The following is a 21760-nucleotide window of genomic DNA, read 5'->3' as shown; positions in this document are numbered from 1 at the left end:
GATTTCTTCAAAACAAGAAACATTCTCTAAGGAGCTTATGATCTTAAAAAATGAAAAGAATACACTGTTAATCCAGTAATTGACTGCAATGCACTTCTTTTGATGATGGAAAATATTAATACAATGCACAAAATAGGTTTAAAATGTAAATGAATAAATAAACATGATGTCCACTGAAGTCCACTTTTTGGCACTTTTGGAAAAGAGAATTTGAATCACATGCTAAAGCAGATAATAGGAAAATATATTTAATAGCCTAATTTACATAAGACTATTCAGAGCTGGATATTTTTAAGATGCCATAAATCTAGTATTCTCTGAATGACAAAGCCATGACTCTGTCCATATCCCATAAGTGCTACACATACCAACAAAGCTTCCCATTTGTTGAAAGGGCATTTCTTGGTCAGTGTATTCCTGATTTCTTCAAAACAAGAAACATTCTCTAAGGAGCTTATGATCTTAAAAAATGAAAAGAATGCACAAGAAAAATCATGCGTTGGCCAGTGCTACACATACCAACAAAGCTTCCCTTTTTTTGAAAGGGCATTTCTTGATCAGTGTATTCCTAATTCCTTCAAAACAAGAATAATTCTCTAAGGAGTTTATGATCTTAAAAATTGAATACAAACTATGCGTTGGCCGGGAATCGAACCCGGGTCAACTGCTTGGAAGGCAGCTATGCTCACCACTATACCACCAACGCTTCCTGGTTTTCAAAGGGCATTTGTTAGTCATATCTGTAAGCCACAACACCTGATTGTATGATTTCAATGCTCTACACTGTTAATCCATTAATTGACTGCAATGCACTTCTTTTGATGATGGAAAATATTAATACAATGCACAAATTAGGTTAAAAATGCAAATGAATAAATAAACATGATGTACACTGAAGTCCACTTTTTGGCACTTTTGGAAAAGAGAATTTGAATCAAATGTTAAAGCAGATAATAGGAAAATATATTTAATAGCCTAATTTACATAAGACTATTTAGAGTTGGATATTTTTAAGATGCCATAAATCTAGTATTCTGTGAATGACAAAGCCATGACTCTGTCCATACCCCATAAGTGCTACACATACCAAGAAAGCTTCCCATTTGTTGAAAGGGCATTTCTTGGTCAGTGTATTCCTGATTTCTTCAAAACAAGAAACATTCTCTAAGGAGCTTATGATCTTAAAAAATGAAAAGAATACACAAGAGAAATCATGCGTTGGCCAGTGCTACACATACCAACAAAGCTTCCCGTTTTTTGAAAGGGCATTTCTTGGTCAGTGTATTCCTAATTCCTTCAAAACAAGAATAATTCTCTAAGGAGTTTATGATCTTAAAAATTGAATACAAACTATGCGTTGGCCGGGAATCGAAGCCGGGTCAACTGCTTGGAAGGCAGCTATGCTCACCACTATATCACCAACGCTTCCTGGTTTTCAAAAGGGCATTTGTTAGTCAAATCTGTAAGCCACAACACCTGATTGTATGATTTCAATGCTCTACACTGTTAATCCATTAATTGACTGCAATGCACTTCTTTTGATGATGGAAAATATTAATACAATGCACAAATTAGGTTAAAAATGCAAATGAATAAATAAACATGATGTACACTGAAGTCCACTTTTTGGCACTTTTGGAAAAGAGAATTTGAATCAAATGTTAAAGCAGATAATAGGAAAATATATTTAATAGCCTAATTTACATAAGACTATTCAGAGTTGGATATTTTTAAGATGCCATAAATCTAGTATTCTGTGAATGACAAAGCCATGACTCTGTCCATACCCCATAAGTGCTACACATACCAAGAAAGCTTCCCATTTGTTGAAAGGGCATTTCTTGGTCAGTGTATTCCTGATTTCTTCAAAACAAGAAACATTCTCTAAGGAGCTTATGATCTTAAAAAATGAAAAGAATACACTGTTAATCCAGTAATTGACTGCAATGCACTTCTTTTGATGATGGAAAATATTAATACAATGCACAAATTAGGTTAAAAATGCAAATGAATAAATAAACATGATGTCCACTGAAGTCCACTTTTTGGCACTTTTGGAAAAGAGAATTTGAATCAAATGTTAAAGCAGATAATAGGAAAATATATTTAATAGCCTAATTTACATAAGACTATTTAGAGTTGGATATTTTTAAGATGCCATAAATCTAGTATTCTGTGAATGACAAAGCCATGACTCTGTCCATACCCCATAAGTGCTACACATACCAAGAAAGCTTCCCATTTGTTGAAAGGGCATTTCTTGGTCAGTGTATTCCTGATTTCTTCAAAACAAGAAACATTCTCTAAGGAGCTTATGATCTTAAAAAATGAAAAGAATACACAAGAGAAATCATGCGTTGGCCAGTGCTACACATACCAACAAAGCTTCCCGTTTTTTGAAAGGGCATTTCTTGGTCAGTGTATTCCTAATTCCTTCAAAACAAGAATAATTCTCTAAGGAGTTTATGATCTTAAAAATTGAATACAAACTATGCGTTGGCCGGGAATCGAAGCCGGGTCAACTGCTTGGAAGGCAGCTATGCTCACCACTATACCACCAACGCTTCCTGGTTTTCAAAAGGGCATTTGTTAGTCAAATCTGTAAGCCACAACACCTGATTGTATGATTTCAATGCTCTACACTGTTAATCCATTAATTGACTGCAATGCACTTCTTTTGATGATGGAAAATATTAATACAATGCACAAATTAGGTTAAAAATGCAAATGAATAAATAAACATGATGTACACTGAAGTCCACTTTTTGGCACTTTTGGAAAAGAGAATTTGAATCAAATGTTAAAGCAGATAATAGGAAAATATATTTAATAGCCTAATTTACATAAGACTATTCAGAGTTGGATATTTTTAAGATGCCATAAATCTAGTATTCTGTGAATGACAAAGCCATGACTCTGTCCATACCCCATAAGTGCTACACATACCAAGAAAGCTTCCCATTTGTTGAAAGGGCATTTCTTGGTCAGTGTATTCCTGATTTCTTCATAACAAGAAACATTCTCTAAGGAGCTTATGATCTTAAAAAATGAAAAGAATACACTGTTAATCCAGTAATTGACTGCAATGCACTTCTTTTGATGATGGAAAATATTAATACAATGCACAAAATAGGTTTAAAATGTAAATGAATAAATAAACATGATGTCCACTGAAGTCCACTTTTTGGCACTTTTGGAAAAGAGAATTTGAATCACATGCTAAAGCAGATAATAGGAAAATATATTTAATAGCCTAATTTACATAAGACTATTCAGAGCTGGATATTTTTAAGATGCCATAAATCTAGTATTCTCTGAATGACAAAGCCATGACTCTGTCCATATCCCATAAGTGCTACACATACCAACAAAGCTTCCCATTTGTTGAAAGGGCATTTCTTGGTCAGTGTATTCCTGATTTCTTCAAAACAAGAAACATTCTCTAAGGAGCTTATGATCTTAAAAAATGAAAAGAATACACAAGAAAAATCATGCGTTGGCCAGTGCTACACATACCAACAAAGCTTCCCTTTTTTTGAAAGGGCATTTCTTGATCAGTGTATTCCTAATTCCTTCAAAACAAGAACAATTCTCTAAGGAGTTTATGATCTTAAAAATTGAATACAAACTATGCGTTGGCCGGGAATCGAACCCGAATCAACTGCTTGGAAGGCAGCTACGCTCACCACTATACCACCAACGCTTCCTTGTTTTCAAAAGGGCATTTGTTAGTCAAATCTGTAAGCCACAACACCTGATTGTATGATTTCAATGCTCTACACTGTTAATCCATTAATTGACTGCAATGCACTTCTTTTGATGATGGAAAATATTAATACAATGCACAAATTAGGTTAAAAATGCAAATGAATAAATAAACATGATGTCCACTGAAGTCCACTTTTTGGCACTTTTGGAAAAGAGAATTTGAATCAAATGTTAAAGCAGATAATAGGAAAATATATTTAATAGCCTAATTTACATAAGACTATTTAGAGTTGGATATTTTTAAGATGCCATAAATCTAGTATTCTGTGAATGACAAAGCCATGACTCTGTCCATACCCCATAAGTGCTACACATACCAAGAAAGCTTCCCATTTGTTGAAAGGGCATTTCTTGGTCAGTGTATTCCTGATTTCTTCAAAACAAGAAACATTCTCTAAGGAGCTTATGATCTTAAAAAATGAAAAGAATACACAAGAGAAATCATGCGTTGGCCAGTGCTACACATACCAACAAAGCTTCCCGTTTTTTGAAAGGGCATTTCTTGGTCAGTGTATTCCTAATTCCTTCAAAACAAGAATAATTCTCTAAGGAGTTTATGATCTTAAAAATTGAATACAAACTATGCGTTGGCCGGGAATCGAAGCCGGGTCAACTGCTTGGAAGGCAGCTATGCTCACCACTATACCACCAACGCTTCCTGGTTTTCAAAAGGGCATTTGTTAGTCAAATCTGTAAGCCACAACACCTGATTGTATGATTTCAATGCTCTACACTGTTAATCCATTAATTGACTGCAATGCACTTCTTTTGATGATGGAAAATATTAATACAATGCACAAATTAGGTTAAAAATGCAAATGAATAAATAAACATGATGTACACTGAAGTCCACTTTTTGGCACTTTTGGAAAAGAGAATTTGAATCAAATGTTAAAGCAGATAATAGGAAAATATATTTAATTGCCTAATTTACATAAGACTATTCAGAGTTGGATATTTTTAAGATGCCATAAATCTAGTATTCTGTGAATGACAAAGCCATGACTCTGTCCATACCCCATAAGTGCTACACATACCAAGAAAGCTTCCCATTTGTTGAAAGGGCATTTCTTGGTCAGTGTATTCCTGATTTCTTCAAAACAAGAAACATTCTCTAAGGAGCTTATGATCTTAAAAAATGAAAAGAATACACAAGAGAAATCATGCGTTGGCCAGTGCTACACATACCAACAAAGCTTCCCGTTTTTTGAAAGGGCATTTCTTGGTCAGTGTATTCCTAATTCCTTCAAAACAAGAATAATTCTCTAAGGAGTTTATGATCTTAAAAATTGAATACAAACTATGCGTTGGCCGGGAATCGAAGCCGAGTCAACTGCTTGGAAGGCAGCTATGCTCACCACTATACCACCAACGCTTCCTGGTTTTCAAAAGGGCATTTGTTAGTCAAATCTGTAAGCCACAACACCTGATTGTATGATTTCAATGCTCTACACTGTTAATCCATTAATTGACTGCAATGCACTTCTTTTGATGATGGAAAATATTAATACAATGCACAAATTAGGTTAAAAATGCAAATGAATAAATAAACATGATGTACACTGAAGTCCACTTTTTGGCACTTTTGGAAAAGAGAATTTGAATCAAATGTTAAAGCAGATAATAGGAAAATATATTTAATTGCCTAATTTACATAAGACTATTCAGAGTTGGATATTTTTAAGATGCCATAAATCTAGTATTCTGTGAATGACAAAGCCATGACTCTGTCCATACCCCATAAGTGCTACACATACCAAGAAAGCTTCCCATTTGTTGAAAGGGCATTTCTTGGTCAGTGTATTCCTGATTTCTTCAAAACAAGAAACATTCTCTAAGGAGCTTATGATCTTAAAAAATGAAAAGAATACACTGTTAATCCAGTAATTGACTGCAATGCACTTCTTTTGATGATGGAAAATATTAATAAAATGCACAAATTAGGTTAAAAATGCAAATGAATAAATAAACATGATGTCCACTGAAGTCCACTTTTTGGCACTTTTGGAAAAGAGAATTTGAATCAAATGTTAAAGCAGATAATAGGAAAATATATTTAATAGCCTAATTTACATAAGACTATTTAGAGTTGGATATTTTTAAGATGCCATAAATCTAGTATTCTGTGAATGACAAAGCCATGACTCTGTCCATACCCCATAAGTGCTACACATACCAAGAAAGCTTCCCATTTGTTGAAAGGGCATTTCTTGGTCAGTGTATTCCTGATTTCTTCAAAACAAGAAACATTCTCTAAGGAGCTTATGATCTTAAAAAATGAAAAGAATACACAAGAGAAATCATGCGTTGGCCAGTCCTACACATACCAACAAAGCTTCCCGTTTTTTGAAAGGGCATTTCTTGGTCAGTGTATTCCTAATTCCTTCAAAACAAGAATAATTCTCTAAGGAGTTTATGATCTTAAAAATTGAATACAAACTATGCGTTGGCCGGGAATCGAAGCCGGGTCAACTGCTTGGAAGGCAGCTATGCTCACCACTATACCACCAACGCTTCCTGGTTTTCAAAAGGGCATTTGTTAGTCAAATCTGTAAGCCACAACACCTGATTGTATGATTTCAATGCTCTACACTGTTAATCCATTAATTGACTGCAATGCACTTCTTTTGATGATGGAAAATATTAATACAATGCACAAATTAGGTTAAAAATGCAAATGAATAAATAAACATGATGTACACTGAAGTCCACTTTTTGGCACTTTTGGAAAAGAGAATTTGAATCAAATGTTAAAGCAGATAATAGGAAAATATATTTAATAGCCTAATTTACATAAGACTATTCAGAGTTGGATATTTTTAAGATGCCATAAATCTAGTATTCTGTGAATGACAAAGCCATGACTCTGTCCATACCCCATAAGTGCTACACATACCAAGAAAGCTTCCCATTTGTTGAAAGGGCATTTCTTGGTCAGTGTATTCCTGATTTCTTCAAAACAAGAAACATTCTCTAAGGAGCTTATGATCTTAAAAAATGAAAAGAATACACTGTTAATCCAGTAATTGACTGCAATGCACTTCTTTTGATGATGGAAAATATTAATACAATGCACAAAATAGGTTTAAAATGTAAATGAATAAATAAACATGATGTCCACTGAAGTCCACTTTTTGGCACTTTTGGAAAAGAGAATTTGAATCACATGCTAAACCAGATAATAGGAAAATATATTTAATAGCCTAATTTACATAAGACTATTCAGAGCTGGATATTTTTAAGATGCCATAAATCTAGTATTCTCTGAATGACAAAGCCATGACTCTGTCCATATCCCATAAGTGCTACACATACCAAGAAAGCTTCCCATTTGTTGAAAGGGCATTTCTTGGTCAGTGTATTCCTGATTTCTTCAAAATAAGAAACATTCTCTAAGGAGCTTATGATCTTAAAAAATGAAAAGAATGCACAAGAAAAATCATGCGTTGGCCAGTGCTACACATACCAACAAAGCTTCCCTTTTTTTGAAAGGGCATTTCTTGATCAGTGTATTCCTAATTCCTTCAAAACAAGAATAATTCTCTAAGGAGTTTATGATCTTAAAAATTGAATACAAACTATGCGTTGGCTGGGAATCGAACCCGGATCAACTGCTTGGAAGGCAGCTATGCTCACCACTATACCACCAACGCTTCCTGGTTTTCAAAAGGGCATTTGTTAGTCAAATCTGTAAGCCACAACACCTGATTGTATGATTTCAATGCTCTACACTGTTAATCCATTAATTGACTGCAATGCACTTCTTTTGATGATGGAAAATATTAATACAATGCACAAATTAGGTTAAAAATGCAAATGAATAAATAAACATGATGTCAACTGAAGTCCACTTTTTGGCACTTTTGGAAAAGAGAATTTGAATCAAATGTTAAAGCAGATAATAGGAAAATATATTTAATAGCCTAATTTACATAAGACTATTTAGAGTTGGATATTTTTAAGATGCCATAAATCTAGTATTCTGTGAATGACAAAGCCATGACTCTGTCCATACCCCATAAGTGCTACACATACCAAGAAAGCTTCCCATTTGTTGAAAGGGCATTTCTTGGTCAGTGTATTCCTGATTTCTTCAAAACAAGAAACATTCTCTAAGGAGCTTATGATCTTAAAAAATGAAAAGAATACACTGTTAATCCAGTAATTGACTGCAATGCACTTCTTTTGATGATGGAAAATATTAATACAATGCACAAAATAGGTTTAAAATGTAAATGAATAAATAAACATGATGTCCACTGAAGTCCACTTTTTGGCACTTTTGGAAAAGAGAATTTGAATCAAATGTTAAAGCAGATAATAGGAAAATATATTTAATAGCCTAATTTACATAAGACTATTCAGAGTTGGATATTTTTAAGATGCCATAAATCTAGTATTCTGTGAATGACAAAGCCATGACTCTGTCCATACCCCATAAGTGCTACACATACCAAGAAAGCTTTCCATTTGTTGAAAGGGCATTTCTTGGTCAGTGTATTCCTGATTTCTTCAAAACAAGAAACATTCTCTAAGGAGCTTATGATCTTAAAAAATGAAAAGAATACACTGTTAATCCAGTAATTGACTGCAATGCACTTCTTTTGATGATGGAAAATATTAATACAATGCACAAAATAGGTTTAAAATGTAAATGAATAAATAAACATGATGTCCACTGAAGTCCACTTTTTGGCACTTTTGGAAAAGAGAATTTGAATCACATGCTAAAGCAGATAATAGGAAAATATATTTAATAGCCTAATTTACATAAGACTATTCAGAGCTGGATATTTTTAAGATGCCATAAATCTAGTATTCTCTGAATGACAAAGCCATGACTCTGTCCATATCCCATAAGTGCTACACATACCAACAAAGCTTCCCATTTGTTGAAAGGGCATTTCTTGGTCAGTGTATTCCTGATTTCTTCAAAACAAGAAACATTCTCTAAGGAGCTTATGATCTTAAAAAATGAAAAGAATGCACAAGAAAAATCATGCGTTGGCCAGTGCTACACATACCAACAAAGCTTCCCTTTTTTTGAAAGGGCATTTCTTGATCAGTGTATTCCTAATTCCTTCAAAACAAGAATAATTCTCTAAGGAGTTTATGATCTTAAAAATTGAATACAAACTATGCGTTGGCCGGGAATCGAGCCCGGATCAACTGCTTGGAAGGCAGCTATGCTCACCACTATACCACCAACGCTTCCTGGTTTTCAAAAGGGCATTTGTTAGTCAAATCTGTAAGCCACAACACCTGATTGTATGATTTCAATGCTCTACACTGTTAATCCATTAATTGACTGCAATGCACTTCTTTTGATGATGGAAAATATTAATACAATGCACAAATTAGGTTAAAAATGCAAATGAATAAATAAACATGATGTCCACTGAAGTCCACTTTTTGGCACTTTTGGAAAAGAGAATTTGAATCAAATGTTAAAGCAGATAATAGGAAAATATATTTAATAGCCTAATTTACATAAGACTATTTAGAGTTGGATATTTTTAAGATGCCATAAATCTAGTATTCTGTGAATGACAAAGCCATGACTCTGTCCATACCCCATAAGTGCTACACATACCAAGAAAGCTTCCCATTTGTTGAAAGGGCATTTCTTGGTCAGTGTATTCCTGATTTCTTCAAAACAAGAAACATTCTCTAAGGAGCTTATGATCTTAAAAAATGAAAAGAATACACTGTTAATCCAGTAATTGACTGCAATGCACTTCTTTTGATGATGGAAAATATTAATACAATGCACAAAATAGGTTTAAAATGTAAATGAATAAATAAACATGATGTCCACTGAAGTCCACTTTTTGGCACTTTTGGAAAAGAGAATTTGAATCAAATGTTAAAGCAGATAATAGGAAAATATATTTAATAGCCTAATTTACATAAGACTATTCAGAGTTGGATATTTTTAAGATGCCATAAATCTAGTATTCTGTGAATGACAAAGCCATGACTCTGTCCATACCCCATAAGTGCTACACATACCAAGAAAGCTTTCCATTTGTTGAAAGGGCATTTCTTGGTCAGTGTATTCCTGATTTCTTCAAAACAAGAAACATTCTCTAAGGAGCTTATGATCTTAAAAAATGAAAAGAATACACTGTTAATCCAGTAATTGACTGCAATGCACTTCTTTTGATGATGGAAAATATTAATACAATGCACAAAATAGGTTTAAAATGTAAATGAATAAATAAACATGATGTCCACTGAAGTCCACTTTTTGGCACTTTTGGAAAAGAGAATTTGAATCACATGCTAAAGCAGATAATAGGAAAATATATTTAATAGCCTAATTTACATAAGACTATTCAGAGCTGGATATTTTTAAGATGCCATAAATCTAGTATTCTCTGAATGACAAAGCCATGACTCTGTCCATATCCCATAAGTGCTACACATACCAACAAAGCTTCCCATTTGTTGAAAGGGCATTTCTTGGTCAGTGTATTCCTGATTTCTTCAAAACAAGAAACATTCTCTAAGGAGCTTATGATCTTAAAAAATGAAAAGAATGCACAAGAAAAATCATGCGTTGGCCAGTGCTACACATACCAACAAAGCTTCCCTTTTTTTGAAAGGGCATTTCTTGATCAGTGTATTCCTAATTCCTTCAAAACAAGAATAATTCTCTAAGGAGTTTATGATCTTAAAAATTGAATACAAACTATGCGTTGGCCGGGAATCGAACCCGGATCAACTGCTTGGAAGGCAGCTATGCTCACCACTATACCACCAACGCTTCCTGGTTTTCAAAAGGGCATTTGTTAGTCAAATCTGTAAGCCACAACACCTGATTGTATGATTTCAATGCTCTACACTGTTAATCCATTAATTGACTGCAATGCACTTCTTTTGATGATGGAAAATATTAATACAATGCACAAATTAGGTTAAAAATGCAAATGAATAAATAAACATGATGTCCACTGAAGTCCACTTTTTGGCACTTTTGGAAAAGAGAATTTGAATCAAATGTTAAAGCAGATAATAGGAAAATATATTTAATAGCCTAATTTACATAAGACTATTTAGAGTTGGATATTTTTAAGATGCCATAAATCTAGTATTCTGTGAATGACAAAGCCATGACTCTGTCCATACCCCATAAGTGCTACACATACCAAGAAAGCTTCCCATTTGTTGAAAGGGCATTTCTTGGTCAGTGTATTCCTGATTTCTTCAAAACAAGAAACATTCTCTAAGGAGCTTATGATCTTAAAAAATGAAAAGAATACACTGTTAATCCAGTAATTGACTGCAATGCACTTCTTTTGATGATGGAAAATATTAATACAATGCACAAAATAGGTTTAAAATGTAAATGAATAAATAAACATGATGTCCACTGAAGTCCACTTTTTGGCACTTTTGGAAAAGAGAATTTGAATCAAATGTTAAAGCAGATAATAGGAAAATATATTTAATAGCCTAATTTACATAAGACTATTCAGAGTTGGATATTTTTAAGATGCCATAAATCTAGTATTCTGTGAATGACAAAGCCATGACTCTGTCCATACCCCATAAGTGCTACACATACCAAGAAAGCTTTCCATTTGTTGAAAGGGCATTTCTTGGTCAGTGTATTCCTGATTTCTTCAAAACAAGAAACATTCTCTAAGGAGCTTATGATCTTAAAAAATGAAAAGAATACACTGTTAATCCAGTAATTGACTGCAATGCACTTCTTTTGATGATGGAAAATATTAATACAATGCACAAAATAGGTTTAAAATGTAAATGAATAAATAAACATGATGTCCACTGAAGTCCACTTTTTGGCACTTTTGGAAAAGAGAATTTGAATCACATGCTAAAGCAGATAATAGGAAAATATATTTAATAGCCTAATTTACATAAGACTATTCAGAGCTGGATATTTTTAAGATGCCATAAATCTAGTATTCTCTGAATGACAAAGCCATGACTCTGTCCATATCCCATAAGTGCTACACATACCAACAAAGCTTCCCATTTGTTGAAAGGGCATTTCTTGGTCAGTGTATTCCTGATTTCTTCAAAACAAGAAACATTCTCTAAGGAGCTTATGATCTTAAAAAATGAAAAGAATGCACAAGAAAAATCATGCGTTGGCCAGTGCTACACATACCAACAAAGCTTCCCTTTTTTTGAAAGGGCATTTCTTGATCAGTGTATTCCTAATTCCTTCAAAACAAGAATAATTCTCTAAGGAGTTTATGATCTTAAAAATTGAATACAAACTATGCGTTGGCCGGGAATCGAGCCCGGATCAACTGCTTGGAAGGCAGCTATGCTCACCACTATACCACCAACGCTTCCTGGTTTTCAAAAGGGCATTTGTTAGTCAAATCTGTAAGCCACAACACCTGATTGTATGATTTCAATGCTCTACACTGTTAATCCATTAATTGACTGCAATGCACTTCTTTTGATGATGGAAAATATTAATACAATGCACAAATTAGGTTAAAAATGCAAATGAATAAATAAACATGATGTCCACTGAAGTCCACTTTTTGGCACTTTTGGAAAAGAGAATTTGAATCAAATGTTAAAGCAGATAATAGGAAAATATATTTAATAGCCTAATTTACATAAGACTATTTAGAGTTGGATATTTTTAAGATGCCATAAATCTAGTATTCTGTGAATGACAAAGCCATGACTCTGTCCATACCCCATAAGTGCTACACATACCAAGAAAGCTTCCCATTTGTTGAAAGGGCATTTCTTGGTCAGTGTATTCCTGATTTCTTCAAAACAAGAAACATTCTCTAAGGAGCTTATGATCTTAAAAAATGAAAAGAATACACTGTTAATCCAGTAATTGACTGCAATGCACTTCTTTTGATGATGGAAAATATTAATACAATGCACAAAATAGGTTTAAAATGTAAATGAATAAATAAACATGATGTCCACTGAAGTCCACTTTTTGGCACTTTTGGAAAAGAGAATTTGAATCAAATGTTAAAGCAGATAATAGGAAAATATATTTAATAGCCTAATTTACATAAGACTATTCAGAGTTGGATATTTTTAAGATGCCATAAATCTAGTATTCTGTGAATGACAAAGCCATGACTCTGTCCATACCCCATAAGTGCTACACATACCAAGAAAGCTTTCCATTTGTTGAAAGGGCATTTCTTGGTCAGTGTATTCCTGATTTCTTCAAAACAAGAAACATTCTCTAAGGAGCTTATGATCTTAAAAAATGAAAAGAATACACTGTTAATCCAGTAATTGACTGCAATGCACTTCTTTTGATGATGGAAAATATTAATACAATGCACAAAATAGGTTTAAAATGTAAATGAATAAATAAACATGATGTCCACTGAAGTCCACTTTTTGGCACTTTTGGAAAAGAGAATTTGAATCACATGCTAAAGCAGATAATAGGAAAATATATTTAATAGCCTAATTTACATAAGACTATTCAGAGCTGGATATTTTTAAGATGCCATAAATCTAGTATTCTCTGAATGACAAAGCCATGACTCTGTCCATATCCCATAAGTGCTACACATACCAACAAAGCTTCCCATTTGTTGAAAGGGCATTTCTTGGTCAGTGTATTCCTGATTTCTTCAAAACAAGAAACATTCTCTAAGGAGCTTATGATCTTAAAAAATGAAAAGAATGCACAAGAAAAATCATGCGTTGGCCAGTGCTACACATACCAACAAAGCTTCCCTTTTTTTGAAAGGGCATTTCTTGATCAGTGTATTCCTAATTCCTTCAAAACAAGAATAATTCTCTAAGGAGTTTATGATCTTAAAAATTGAATACAAACTATGCGTTGGCCGGGAATCGAACCCGGATCAACTGCTTGGAAGGCAGCTATGCTCACCACTATACCACCAACGCTTCCTGGTTTTCAAAAGGGCATTTGTTAGTCAAATCTGTAAGCCACAACACCTGATTGTATGATTTCAATGCTCTACACTGTTAATCCATTAATTGACTGCAATGCACTTCTTTTGATGATGGAAAATATTAATACAATGCACAAATTAGGTTAAAAATGCAAATGAATAAATAAACATGATGTCCACTGAAGTCCACTTTTTGGCACTTTTGGAAAAGAGAATTTGAATCAAATGTTAAAGCAGATAATAGGAAAATATATTTAATAGCCTAATTTACATAAGACTATTTAGAGTTGGATATTTTAAAGATGCCATAAATCTAGTATTCTGTGAATGACAAAGCCATGACTCTGTCCATACCCCATAAGTGCTACACATACCAAGAAAGCTTCCCATTTGTTGAAAGGGCATTTCTTGGTCAGTGTATTCCTGATTTCTTCAAAACAAGAAACATTCTCTAAGGAGCTTATGATCTTAAAAAATGAAAAGAATACACTGTTAATCCAGTAATTGACTGCAATGCACTTCTTTTGATGATGGAAAATATTAATACAATGCACAAAATAGGTTTAAAATGTAAATGAATAAATAAACATGATGTCCACTGAAGTCCACTTTTTGGCACTTTTGGAAAAGAGAATTTGAATCAAATGTTAAAGCAGATAATAGGAAAATATATTTAATAGCCTAATTTACATAAGACTATTCAGAGTTGGATATTTTTAAGATGCCATAAATCTAGTATTCTGTGAATGACAAAGCCATGACTCTGTCCATACCCCATAAGTGCTACACATACCAAGAAAGCTTCCCATTTGTTGAAAGGGCATTTCTTGGTCAGTGTATTCCTGATTTCTTCAAAACAAGAAACATTCTCTAAGGAGCTTATGATCTTAAAAAATGAAAAGAATACACTGTTAATGCAGTAATTGACTGCAATGCACTTCTTTTGATGATGGAAAATATTAATACAATGCACAAAATAGGTTTAAAATGTAAATGAATAAATAAACATGATATCCACTGAAGTCCACTTTTTGGCACTTTTGGAAAAGAGAATTTGAATCAAATGTTAAAGCAGATAATAGGAAAATATATTTAATAGCCTAATTTACATAAGACTATTCAGAGTTGGATATTTTTAAGATGCCATAAATCTAGTATTCTGTGAATGACAAAGCCATGACTCTGTCCATACCCCATAAGTGCTACACATACCAAGAAAGCTTCCCATTTGTTGAAAGGGCATTTCTTGGTCAGTGTATTCCTGATTTCTTCAAAACAAGAAACATTCTCTAAGGAGCTTATGATCTTAAAAAATGAAAAGAATACACTGTTAATCCAGTAATTGACTGCAATGCACTTCTTTTGATGATGGAAAATATTAATACAATGCACAAAATAGGTTTAAAATGTAAATGAATAAATAAACATGATATCCACTGAAGTCCACTTTTTGGCACTTTTGGAAAAGAGAATTTGAATCAAATGTTAAAGCAGATAATAGGAAAATATATTTAATAGCCTAATTTACATAAGACTATTCAGAGCTGGATATTTTTAAGATGCCATAAATCTAGTATTCTCTGAATGACAAAGCCATGACTCTGTCCATATCCCATAAGTGCTACACATACCAACAAAGCTTCCCATTTGTTGAAAGGGCATTTCTTGGTCAGTGTATTCCTGATTTCTTCAAAACAAGAAACATTCTCTAAGGAGCTTATGATCTTAAAAAATGAAAAGAATGCACAAGAAAAATCATGCGTTGGCCAGTGCTACACATACCAACAAAGCTTCCCTTTTTTTGAAAGGGCATTTCTTGATCAGTGTATTCCTAATTCCTTCAAAACAAGAATAATTCTCTAAGGAGTTTATGATCTTAAAAATTGAATACAAACTATGCGTTGGCCGGGAATCGAGCCCGGATCAACTGCTTGGAAGGCAGCTATGCTCACCACTATACCACCAACGCTTCCTGGTTTTCAAAAGGGCATTTGTTAGTCAAATCTGTAAGCCACAACACCTGATTGTATGATTTCAATGCTCTACACTGTTAATCCATTAATTGACTGCAATGCACTTCTTTTGATGATGGAAAATATTAATACAATGCACAAATTAGGTTAAAAATGCAAATGAATAAATAAACATGATGTCCACTGAAGTCCACTTTTTGGCACTTTTGGAAAAGAGAATTTGAATCAAATGTTAAAGCAGATAATAGGAAAATATATTTAATAGCCTAATTTACATAAGACTATTTAGAGTTGGATATTTTTAAGATGCCATAAATCTAGTATTCTGTGAATGACAAAGCCATGACTCTGTCCATACCCCATAAGTGCTACACATACCAAGAAAGCTTCCCATTTGTTGAAAGGGCATTTCTTGGTCAGTGTATTCCTGATTTCTTCAAAACAAGAAACATTCTCTAAGGAGCTTATGATCTTAAAAAATGAAAAGAATACACTGTTAATCCAGTAATTGACTGCAATGCACTTCTTTTGATGATGGAAAATATTAATACAATGCACAAAATAGGTTTAAAATGTAAATGAATAAATAAACATGATGTCCACTGAAGTCCACTTTTTGGCACTTTTGGAAAAGAGAATTTGAATCAAATGTTAAAGCAGATAATAGGAAAATATATTTAATATCCTAATTTACATAAGACTATTCAGAGTTGGATATTTTTAAGATGCCATAAATCTAGTATTCTGTGAATGACAAAGCCATGACTCTGTCCATACCCCATAAGTGCTACACATACCAAGAAAGCTTTCCATTTGTTGAAAGGGCATTTCTTGGTCAGTGTATTCCTGATTTCTTCAAAACAAGAAACATTCTCTAAGGAGCTTATGATCTTAAAAAATGAAAAGAATACACTGTTAATCCAGTAATTGACTGCAATGCACTTCTTTTGATGATGGAAAATATTAATACAATGCACAAAATAGGTTTAAAATGTAAATGAATAAATAAACATGATGTCCACTGAAGTCCACTTTTTGGCACTTTTGGAAAAGAGAATTTGAATCACATGCTAAAGCAGATAATAGGAAAATATATTTAATAGCCTAATTTACATAAGACTATTCAGAGCTGGATATTTTTAAGATGCCATAAATCTAGTATTCTCTGAATGACAAAGCCATGACTCTGTCCATATCCCATAAGTGCTACACATACCAACAAAGCTTCCCATTTGTTGAAAGGGCATTTCTTGGTCAGTGTATTCCTGATTTCTTCAAAACAAGAAACATTCTCTAAGGAGCTTATGATCTTAAAAAATGAAAAGAATGCACAAGAAAAATCATGCGTTGGCCAGTGCTACACATACCAACAAAGCTTCCCTTTTTTTGAAAGGGCATTTCTTGATCAGTGTATTCCTAATTCCTTCAAAACAAGAATAATTCTCTAAGGAGTTTATGATCTTAAAAATTGAATACAAACTATGCGTTGGCCGGGAATCGAACCCGGATCAACTGCTTGGAAGGCAGCTATGCTCACCACTATACCACCAACGCTTCCTGGTTTTCAAAAGGGCATTTGTTAGTCAAATCTGTAAGCCACAACACCTGATTGTATGATTTCAATGCTCTACACTGTTAATCCATTAATTGACTGCAATGCACTTCTTTTGATGATGGAAAATATTAATACAATGCACAAATTAGGTTAAAAATGCAAATGAATAAATAAACATGATGTCCACTGAAGTCCACTTTTTGGCACTTTTGGAAAAGAGAATTTGAATCAAATGTTAAAGCAGATAATAGGAAAATATATTTAATAGCCTAATTTACATAAGACTATTTAGAGTTGGATATTTTTAAGATGCCATAAATCTAGTATTCTGTGAATGACAAAGCCATGACTCTGTCCATACCCCATAAGTGCTACACATACCAAGAAAGCTTCCCATTTGTTGAAAGGGCATTTCTTGGTCAGTGTATTCCTGATTTCTTCAAAACAAGAAACATTCTCTAAGGAGCTTATGATCTTAAAAAATGAAAAGAATACACTGTTAATCCAGTAATTGACTGCAATGCACTTCTTTTGATGATGGAAAATATTAATACAATGCACAAAATAGGTTTAAAATGTAAATGAATAAATAAACATGATGTCCACTGAAGTCCACTTTTTGGCACTTTTGGAAAAGAGAATTTGAATCAAATGTTAAAGCAGATAATAGGAAAATATATTTAATAGCCTAATTTACATAAGACTATTCAGAGTTGGATATTTTTAAGATGCCATAAATCTAGTATTCTGTGAATGACAAAGCCATGACTCTGTCCATACCCCATAAGTGCTACACATACCAAGAAAGCTTCCCATTTGTTGAAAGGGCATTTCTTGGTCAGTGTATTCCTGATTTCTTCAAAACAAGAAACATTCTCTAAGGAGCTTATGATCTTAAAAAATGAAAAGAATACACTGTTAATGCAGTAATTGACTGCAATGCACTTCTTTTGATGATGGAAAATATTAATACAATGCACAAAATAGGTTTAAAATGTAAATGAATAAATAAACATGATATCCACTGAAGTCCACTTTTTGGCACTTTTGGAAAAGAGAATTTGAATCAAATGTTAAAGCAGATAATAGGAAAATATATTTAATAGCCTAATTTACATAAGACTATTCAGAGTTGGATATTTTTAAGATGCCATAAATCTAGTATTCTGTGAATGACAAAGCCATGACTCTGTCCATACCCCATAAGTGCTACACATACCAAGAAAGCTTCCCATTTGTTGAAAGGGCATTTCTTGGTCAGTGTATTCCTGATTTCTTCAAAACAAGAAACATTCTCTAAGGAGCTTATGATCTTAAAAAATGAAAAGAATACACTGTTAATCCAGTAATTGACTGCAATGCACTTCTTTTGATGATGGAAAATATTAATACAATGCACAAAATAGGTTTAAAATGTAAATGAATAAATAAACATGATATCCACTGAAGTCCACTTTTTGGCACTTTTGGAAAAGAGAATTTGAATCAAATGTTAAAGCAGATAATAGGAAAATATATTTAATAGCCTAATTTACATAAGACTATTCAGAGTTGGATATTTTTAAGATGCCATAAATCTAGTATTCTGTGAATGACAAAGCCATGACTCTGTCCATACCCCATAAGTGCTACACATACCAACAAAGCTTCCCATTTGTTGAAAGGGCATTTCTTGGTCAGTGTATTCCTGATTTCTTCAAAACAAGAAACATTCTCTAAGGAGCTTATGATCTTAAAAATTGAAAAGAATACACAAGAAAAATCATGCTTTGGCCAGTGCGACACATACCAACAAAGCTTCCCGTTTTTTGAAAGGGCTTTTCTTGGTCAGTGTATTCCTAATTCCTTCAAAACAAGAATAATTCTCTAAGGAGTTTATGATCTTAAAAATTGAATACAAACTATGCGTTGGCCGGGAATCGAACCCGGGTCAACTGCTTGGAAGGCAGCTATGCTCACCACTATACCACCAACGCTTCCTGGTTTTCAAAAGGGCATTTGTTAGTCAAATCTGTAAGCCACAACACCTGATTGTATGATTTCAATGCTCTACACTGTTAATCCATTAATTGACTGCAATGCACTTCTTTTGATGATGGAAAATATTAATACAATGCACAAATTAGGTTAAAAATGCAAATGAATAAATAAACATGATGTACACTGAAGTCCACTTTTTGGCACTTTTGGAAAAGAGAATTTGAATCAAATGTTAAAGCAGATAATAGGAAAATATATTTAATAGCCTAATTTACATAAGACTATTCAGAGTTGGATATTTTTAAGATGCCATAAATCTAGTATTCTGTGAATGACAAAGCCATGACTCTGTCCATACCCCATAAATGCTACACATACCAAGAAAGCTTCCCATTTGTTGAAAGGGCATTTCTTGGTCAGTGTATTCCTGATTTCTTCAAAACAAGAAACATTCTCTAAGGAGCTTATGATCTTAAAAAATGAAAAGAATACACTGTTAATCCAGTAATTGACTGCAATGCACTTCTTTTGATGATGGAAAATATTAATACAATGCACAAATTAGGTTAAAAATGCAAATGAATAAATAAACATGATGTACACTGAAGTCCACTTTTTGGCACTTTTGGAAAAGAGAATTTGAATCAAATGTTAAAGCAGATAATAGGAAAATATATTTAATAGCCTAATTTACATAAGACTATTCAGAGTTGGATATTTTTAAGATGCCATAAATCTAGTATTCTGTGAATGACAAAGCCATGACTCTGTCCATACCCCATAAGTGCTACACATACCAAGAAAGCTTCCCATTTGTTGAAAGGGCATTTCTTGGTCAGTGTATTCCTGATTTCTTCAAAACAAGAAACATTCTCTAAGGAGCTTATGATCTTAAAAAATGAAAAGAATACACTGTTAATCCAGTAATTGACTGCAATGCACTTCTTTTGATGATGGAAAATATTAATACAATGCACAAAATAGGTTTAAAATGTAAATGAATAAATAAACATGATGTCCACTGAAGTCCACTTTTTGGCACTTTTGGAAAAGAGAATTTGAATCACATGCTAAAGCAGATAATAGGAAAATATATTTAATAGCCTAATTTACATAAGACTATTCAGAGCTGGATATTTTTAAGATGCCATAAATCTAGTATTCTCTGAATGACAAAGCCATGACTCTGTCCATATCCCATAAGTGCTACACATACCAACAAAGCTTCCCATTTGTTGAAAGGGCATTTCTTGGTCAGTGTATTCCTGATTTCTTCAAAACAAGAAACATTCTCTAAGGAGCTTATGATCTTAAAAAATGAAAAGAATACACTGTTAATCCAGTAATTGACTGCAATGCACTTCTTTTGATGATGGAAAATATTAATACAATGCACAAAATAGGTTTAAAATGTAAATGAATAAATAAACATGATGTCCACTGAAGTCCACTTTTTGGCACTTTTGGAAAAGAGAATTTGAATCAAATGTTAAAGCAGATAATAGGAAAATATATTTAATAGCCTAATTTACATAAGACTATTCAGAGTTGGATATTTTTAAGATGCCATAAATCTAGTATTCTGTGAATGACAAAGCCATGACTCTGTCCATACCCCATAAGTGCTACACATACCAAGAAAGCTTCCCATTTGTTGAAAGGGCATTTCTTGGTCAGTGTATTCCTGATTTCTTCAAAACAAGAAACATTCTCTAAGGAGCTTATGATCTTAAAAAATGAAAAGAATACACTGTTAATCCAGTAATTGACTGCAATGCACTTCTTTTGATGATGGAAAATATTAATACAATGCACAAATTAGGTTAAAAATGCAAATGAATAAATAAACATGATGTACACTGAAGTCCACTTTTTGGCACTTTTGGAAAAGAGAATTTGAATCAAATGTTAAAGCAGATAATAGGAAAATATATTTAATAGCCTAATTTACATAAGACTATTCAGAGTTGGATATTTTTAAGATGCCATAAATCTAGTATTCTGTGAATGACAAAGCCATGACTCTGTCCATACCCCATAAGTGCTACACATACCAAGAAAGCTTCCCATTTGTTGAAAGGGCATTTCTTGGTCAGTGTATTCCTGATTTCTTCAAAACAAGAAACATTCTCTAAGGAGCTTATGATCTTAAAAAATGAAAAGAATACACTGTTAATCCAGTAATTGACTGCAATGCACTTCTTTTGATGATGGAAAATATTAATACAATGCACAAAATAGGTTTAAAATGTAAATGAATAAATAAACATGATGTCCACTGAAGTCCACTTTTTGGCACTTTTGGAAAAGAGAATTTGAATCACATGCTAAAGCAGATAATAGGAAAATATATTTAATAGCCTAATTTACATAAGACTATTCAGAGCTGGATATTTTTAAGATGCCATAAATCTAGTATTCTCTGAATGACAAAGCCATGACTCTGTCCATATCCCATAAGTGCTACACATACCAACAAAGCTTCCCATTTGTTGAAAGGGCATTTCTTGGTCAGTGTATTCCTGATTTCTTCAAAACAAGAAACATTCTCTAAGGAGCTTATGATCTTAAAAAATGAAAAGAATGCACAA

The 21760-nt window shown here is 33.1% G+C and overlaps 8 non-coding genes across 8 annotated transcripts; all 8 read right to left on the bottom strand.

The window, feature by feature from the left end:
- Positions 1 to 634: 634 nt before the first annotated feature.
- Positions 635 to 706, bottom strand: TRNAG-UCC (transfer RNA glycine (anticodon UCC)). Its single transcript has one exon. It is a non-coding gene; the product is annotated as a tRNA-Gly (tRNA).
- Positions 707 to 2492: 1786 nt separating this feature from the next.
- On the bottom strand, positions 2493 to 2564 carry TRNAG-UCC (transfer RNA glycine (anticodon UCC)). Its single transcript has one exon. It is a non-coding gene; the product is annotated as a tRNA-Gly (tRNA).
- A 1787-nt stretch (positions 2565 to 4351) lies between these two features.
- Positions 4352 to 4423, bottom strand: TRNAG-UCC (transfer RNA glycine (anticodon UCC)). Its single transcript has one exon. It is a non-coding gene; the product is annotated as a tRNA-Gly (tRNA).
- A 1787-nt stretch (positions 4424 to 6210) lies between these two features.
- Positions 6211 to 6282, bottom strand: TRNAG-UCC (transfer RNA glycine (anticodon UCC)). The gene has a single exon. It is a non-coding gene; the product is annotated as a tRNA-Gly (tRNA).
- Positions 6283 to 10465: 4183 nt separating this feature from the next.
- On the bottom strand, positions 10466 to 10537 carry TRNAG-UCC (transfer RNA glycine (anticodon UCC)). The gene has a single exon. It is a non-coding gene; the product is annotated as a tRNA-Gly (tRNA).
- A 3044-nt stretch (positions 10538 to 13581) lies between these two features.
- Positions 13582 to 13653, bottom strand: TRNAG-UCC (transfer RNA glycine (anticodon UCC)). The gene has a single exon. It is a non-coding gene; the product is annotated as a tRNA-Gly (tRNA).
- Positions 13654 to 17116: 3463 nt separating this feature from the next.
- On the bottom strand, positions 17117 to 17188 carry TRNAG-UCC (transfer RNA glycine (anticodon UCC)). Its single transcript has one exon. It is a non-coding gene; the product is annotated as a tRNA-Gly (tRNA).
- A 1905-nt stretch (positions 17189 to 19093) lies between these two features.
- On the bottom strand, positions 19094 to 19165 carry TRNAG-UCC (transfer RNA glycine (anticodon UCC)). Its single transcript has one exon. It is a non-coding gene; the product is annotated as a tRNA-Gly (tRNA).
- Positions 19166 to 21760: the final 2595 nt, after the last annotated feature.

This window comes from Taudactylus pleione, unplaced genomic scaffold (assembly GCF_031769625.1).
Source record: "Taudactylus pleione unplaced genomic scaffold, aTauple2 ptg000467l, whole genome shotgun sequence".
Lineage (NCBI taxonomy): Eukaryota > Metazoa > Chordata > Amphibia > Anura > Myobatrachidae > Taudactylus > Taudactylus pleione.
The sequence above is the reverse complement of the archived record's forward strand: the minus strand, read 5'-3'. Positions and strand labels throughout refer to the sequence as shown.